Consider the following 6,438-nt stretch of genomic DNA (forward strand, 5'->3'; position numbering starts at 1 on the left):
ACATTAAATGTGAGATATTAGTTTTGAATGTTAAATATTCTTGGGAATGATCATGATTATGATTCTGCCATTAATTTCTGCTTAACTATTTTGAGTGGAGCTGGGGCAGTTCATTTCTTGAGTGAATCTTTTGAATAATCGGTGGCCCAAATTTTAATGTCTCATCAGATGATAATCAATGTAATCAACTTTTTTTTTTTCCTTTTTTTTTTGGGAGAGGGGGGTAATGGGTTTGGATTTTTATCTATCTGTGGTTTAGAAAAATAATGAAAAGATGAGAATGTGTTTTTTTTCTTGAAAGTCATATTTTGGATTGTACCTACCCAAAAATATTTTGCATTGAATTTTCATTTTCTTGAATTGTACAATGGCAAATTATCGATTCTCTCTCTCACTTGATCATCTTACAGATAGACACTTGCAATGGTTTTTACTGCGAAGCCTTCAGACCGAAAAAAGAGCCATAACCCAAAAATGTGGACTGAAGCTTGGACTGGCTAGTAAGTCACACATATGTCACCCATATAACTTAAAAACTTTTTTTTTCCCCCTATTTCTTTGTTGTTTTAATTATAAATTGTTTCATCATTCAAACAACGGAACGCAGTTACATTTTTTCTGAATTTCTTAATTCAGTCTTTGGATTCCTCTGTTTTATCCTCAGGTATACAAAGTTTGGTGGTCCAATTCCTCAGAGACCTATTGAAGACTTGGCATTTTCAGTGGCAAGGTTTATACAGAATAATGGTTCCTTTATTAATTATTATATGGTGAGTTAATTCTTAATTGTATGTTTATCTTATATCAAGTAAAGTATATTTTTTATATTTCTTTTTTTTTTTCTTTCATTAGTACCATGGAGGAACAAATTTTGGACGGACGACTGTTGGTCTCTTCATTGCCACTAGCTATGATTATGTTGCCCCAATTGACGAATATGGTATGCATACACATGAAAATAACTTGATTATATTATGCTGAGGTTTTTGTTTGTATTACAATCTTTACTTAAGTAATTAAGATTTAAGATTGTTGCCAATGCATACAAGTAGTCTATTTGTGCAAACACACATTGCATGGAAGGAATGGGACCGTATAATGTAGCACATGAGATCATTAGCACAATTATTCTACCTGGGAGCAGAATAAAGATTTTTGTTTTGTGGACTATAAATGATGTTTTTCATAATTGACAATCAAAAGAAGTAAACAATTTGAAGTGATAATAAAAAAACAATACACAATTCAATATCACATAAACACCAATCACATAGAAGTATTATTCAATCGTTCAATCCCCAGATATAATTTTTAAACTAAACAGGCAAGAGAGTGAAAGAGATTGAACATTGATGGGATGAAAAGAATGGTTCACCTTTGCAAGAGCATCTCATATTTGGGGAACAAGAGAGGAAATAGAGAGAAAAACAAAGAAGTAAAAGAGAAATGAGGGAAGGATAAAAAAGAAAAAATAATCTCAAGAAAAAGTTCTTACTTAGCAAAATAACATACAAGCAATTGTAAGGACTTCATTGAAGCAAAGTGGACAATATAAGATTCATGGGCAAAAATAAAATCTGAAAGGGTAAAATTGGAAACTTTTTTCACAAATATATGTCAAAATAGAATTTTTTAAAAGTTCAGTTGGGACATTTGAGAAATTTGCACACTTGCCAGTTGCCATTTGCTAGCTCTGCCCATGATATTCTGCCTGTATGTATGTTATATGGTAGGGCTTTTCTGATGCAAATAATGATATTTTCGGCATTTTTATGATGGGTAATTTATCATATGCAAGGATTACAAAGGGAACCAAAATTGGGACATTTGAGAGATTTGCATCAAGCCATCAAGCTATGTGAACCGGCTTTAGTTTCTACATATCCTACAGTGACTTGGCCAGGCAATAATCTCCAGGTTTGATTAACTCTTCTGAGGCTACAAGAAAGCTATGCATGTCTACTACAATTTTCTTCATGTGCATCTTTTTGACAATCATCGATATTAGCTCCTTTTCTCATTATTTTTCATTTTCGAGGTTCATGTATTTAACTCAAAGTCTGGTTGTGCTGCATTCCTTACAAACTACGACACAAAATCTTCAGCAATAGTGACCTTCCAAAATATGTGATATGACCTCCCTCCTTGGTCCGTCAGCATTCTCCCCGATTGCAAGAATGCGGTTTTCAACACCGCAAGGGTAAGGAAATAGGGTTTTCCCTTTAAAAAACATTCTTTGAAAAAAAAAATCAAGAAGAAGAAGAAGGAAAGAAAAATAATAGTGTCCTCTAATTGTTTCAATTTTTTTTGTCTTTTTCACATTTATTTGAAGTCTATTCAGTTTTTTTGGTGCTATTTGATGTCTTCTCAAGTCATATATTTAACATCATAATTTGGAATGATACTTTGGATACTTTTAATTTTGAAAATGATATGCATACATTATTTTCATGCGAGATTTAAGATAAGAATGATGTGGCAATGACATTCTTGCAATTATGAACCAAAGTGACAAGCATTTTGATTTCCAATGAATTGATATAAATGAGACACATCATTCATTCTGTAGGATTTTTTTTTTTTTTGTATGCGTAGCATCACCCTTTTAATTTCATTTATAGAAAGCTTTCATTATGTCATAATTTTGTAAATATAAAAAGTATTAGAAAATAGGAGTAAAACTGCATGCATCTTGCCCTTCCCAGAACTCACTTTTGTTCAGTGTGTCAAGTTTGATTTAATTTTGAGAAAATTAAGGTTTAGCTTTTGTTCAATGAACATCTCTTTCAAAAAGTTCCCAAAAATGGGTTTTAACATCCAATCAAATTTTTTTACAGATAAGCTCCCAAAGTTCATAGATAAAGATGGTACCTGTAATTAGTGGAGCATTCTGGGAGTCATACATCGAAGAAACTGTCTCTGCCGATGATCCAGACACGGTTGCAATGGATGGACTATGGGAGCAAATAAACGTGACCAGAGATGCCTCAGACTATTTGTGGTACCTCACAGAGTGAGTGTTGTTGAGAGAGTTTTCATTACAAATTTAATAATAACTCATCACACACAAATTGACTTTAACACACCACACACATTGGTAATTTTCATCATAAAAATTGATAACTGTCTTATGATGTGCATCTTTTTTTTTTGACAAATAAACAAACTTTATTAATATGATGTGCATCCTTTTAAGAGTGGACATTATTAATTTCCCCTAATATATTAGAAATCAATACATGATAAATCAATATTTAGCCAAGAGAATGCATTAAAAATATATATATTCAAAGAACAAGATTGAAACCTTAAACAAATAAATTATGGGTTTGTTGGGTTTGTTGGATGCTCTGTTCTGCAAAGTAAAGGTAATACTTTCATCTCTTTCTTAATAGATTATTGTGTGTATGTATATTGATTACAAATTTTTTTTGTTTTTTTTCTTTGAAGCCATAGAGACCATCAATTGATCATTAGTGGAATAAAGAAAGAACGATTTCCAAAATCAAACTGTGAGTATTGTTTTTCTTTAATTTTCTAGATGCATGTAGGATTTTGGGTATACTTTTATGGGTTTTGTTGATTTTTCTTATTCATATATATTATCTATGTATATATATATACACACATATATATGAAGAGTTGGTTGGGTTCCACGAAACCCATTTACTTTGATTTAGTAGGAATTAGTGGGACTATTGTTTTGAGTTATTTTATTGAATGGTTGTTGTGCCATTACTATTATTTGGTTGTTACAAAAATGTTTGATAACTATTCTATCTTCCTTGCTTATTAAGTGTTTGATAAAATGTTTCAATGAAATTTACACACACACAAATTGACTTTAACACACCACACACCACACGCATTGGTAATTTTCATCATAAAAATTCATAACTATCTTATGATGTGCATCTTTTTTTTTTTTTTTTGGACAAATAAACAAACTTTATTAATATGATTTGCATCCTTTTAAGAGTGGACATTATTAATTTCCCCTAATATATGAGAAATCAATATTTAGCCAAGAGAATGCATTAAAAAAAATAAAAAATTCAAAGAACAAGATTGAAACCTTAAACAAATAAATTATGGGTTAGAATTAAAAAAAATAAATTATACAAAAACAGATCAAACCTGAACTTGAGCTTTTTGTACAATAAAAAAAAATTGTCAAAAGTACCATTTTCATTGATAGAGATAAAGTCATTTTCATTCATTTTTTATTTTTGCAATCTCATTGATCAGAAGTACCATTTGTATATACTTTTATGGCATTCGAAGAATATTCAATAATTTTTCAAGTATGATTTAATTATTATTTAATGTTACAAGTCAATTGGACGAATTAATTGTATGTACAAATTTCTTTTCCTTTTCCTTATTGTGATTTAAAATTTCTTTTCCAATTGTCAGTGCTAAATTTATCTGTGAATAGAATCAGTAATAAACTTATCTTTTCCCTACAAATTTGGATAATCTGTTTTTTGTCATCCCATTATCCCCACCATCACCAACAAAGCTCTCACTCTCTGTCAAATCAAATGGGGGTTAAAGGAAGAAATTGGTTTCATGTTAATACCCATTTTTATTTCATGTTAGTCAAATGGGTTGAGGATTGTTAACATTAAATGGGTTAATGTGAACATTAAGGTTAACCTGACTGTTAACTTATTTTTTATTTTTGGTATTTATTGAATACTTTTGTATTTACTTAAGCTTTATCTAGAACATTATTTAGTGGTGATTTCAGAATGATGATGAATTGTGGTGCACAACAGATGTGAGCAGTGGTTTTGTTTTGAGATAATGTTCTTATACTTTTTATTATTATTATTATTATTATTTTGAGAAGTGCTCTCCCAGATTTTGGATTTGGTGCTCCTTCATTTCTAAAAGATATATTTTGTTTATAGCGATTCTTTTGAATGATGATGTATATTTTTTGTTATTTTTTGGTATATATCTAAGAATGTTTTAGTTGCAGTAAGAGTGCTTCAAAGTTGAAAATCACTTCCAGATTAATTGCTTTATTTACATTTATGGTAATTTGTATATGAAGCATTGTGTTTGTGGTCCTATATATTTGAATCATTTCTTTAAATTTGCTTATTAGGTTCACATTAGAGAGCTTGAGGAAGAACCTTTCGCATCTGAACATTGTGGTAAGTATCTGATTTGCATTCTTACTAAAGCATTTTAACGTTTCCTTTTGTTGGTCATCCCTTAGAAAACAATTCAAATATCTTTCTGTGCCTATCCATAAATTCTTCAAAAGGTAAGGTATAACTTCCAATTTTTGGTTGCAATAACAACATTCTAATGATTTGAGCATATGCAAGTTTGTTCAAATATAAGTGATGATCCTCGCCACCATACATAGAACTTTAAACCCAAATGAAAGTCTAATTTTTCAAGGCAATTAAAATCCATTGAGGTTTCTGTTTTATAATTTGTTGTGGCATTGCTTTGTTTTCACTTAAAATCCATTGGCTTTTGTCTGGTTTCCTTTGCTTATATAGAGTTATGAGCCATTATATTGGTTTTCATTTTTCTGGATAATTAATTATTTTCTTTTATCCACCAATGTCGATAGTTATTATGGGCAGTTTGGAAGTTGATTTCAATAATTTTCCATGATTCTTTGATTTTGAAGCCCAACACATGCTCTACATAGTTGATTTGTGGTGATTCTCTCTCTCTCTTTCTCTCTCTCTCTCTCTCTCTCAAGATTTATATTTAATGGGTTCAATAACTTTTTCATAGTGAGCACCAAACTTAGATTTTTAGATATATTTTTCATGTGAATAGGTTGTTATTTCGTGCTTTTATTGGCATATTAGTACAGGATTTTAGGGTTTTTAGTATGTTGTTATTGCATTATTGTACAAAGAGGTTTTCATTTGAACCTTTCTCACCTTTATTTTTTCCCCCCAATAGTTAATGTACATTTGTAATCTCATCATACACCACCAGTTGAGCCCACGTGTGTTTGGATTTTGTTTTAGGCTGAAGATTCATAATGGAATGATTCCCACTCACTCCCACCCCCTATCTTAGTTATTTCTAAATACAATTTTGGTTTTTTTAATTGGTACAAATCTATTCAATTTCCATGGAATTCGAAACTTTACCAATGGAAGCAATTTCAAGTTGAGGCATGAGTTATAGATATAAAAGGTAAATTCATGACTTAATTTGTTTTATACTTATAGAAGTTGAGTTGGAATTTTTATTTACTAAGATTTCAAATTCATGATTAATGATTAATTTCAAGTTTTTATTCAAATTCAAATTCAAATTCATGACTTAATTTCAAGTTTTTATTTATTTATAGATAATGGAATGATTCCCACTCACTCCCACCCCCTATCTTAGTTATTTCTAAATACAATTTTGGTTTTTTTAATTGGTACAAATCTATTCAATTTCCATGGA

The 6,438-nt window shown here is 30.2% G+C and overlaps 1 long non-coding RNA gene across 2 annotated transcripts; it reads left to right on the top strand.

Moving 5' to 3' along the window:
• The first annotated feature begins 1,797 nt into the window (after nt 1-1,797).
• Nucleotides 1,798-6,193, top strand: LOC145803045 (uncharacterized). Of its 2 annotated transcripts, XR_014345122.1 has the most exons (5): nt 1,798-1,917; nt 2,039-2,200; nt 2,838-3,013; nt 3,451-3,512; nt 5,117-6,193. It is a non-coding gene; the product is annotated as an uncharacterized LOC145803045 (long non-coding RNA). The 2 variants fall into 2 exon arrangements; XR_014345121.1 differs by lacking the exons at nt 3,451-3,512; nt 5,117-6,193 and having other exon boundaries at nt 2,838-3,134.
• Nucleotides 6,194-6,438: the final 245 nt, after the last annotated feature.

The sequence above is a fragment of the Camellia sinensis genome, chromosome 11 (assembly GCF_055761805.1).
Source record: "Camellia sinensis isolate YWXY chromosome 11, ASM5576180v1, whole genome shotgun sequence".
Taxonomy (NCBI): Eukaryota; Viridiplantae; Streptophyta; class Magnoliopsida; order Ericales; family Theaceae; genus Camellia; species Camellia sinensis.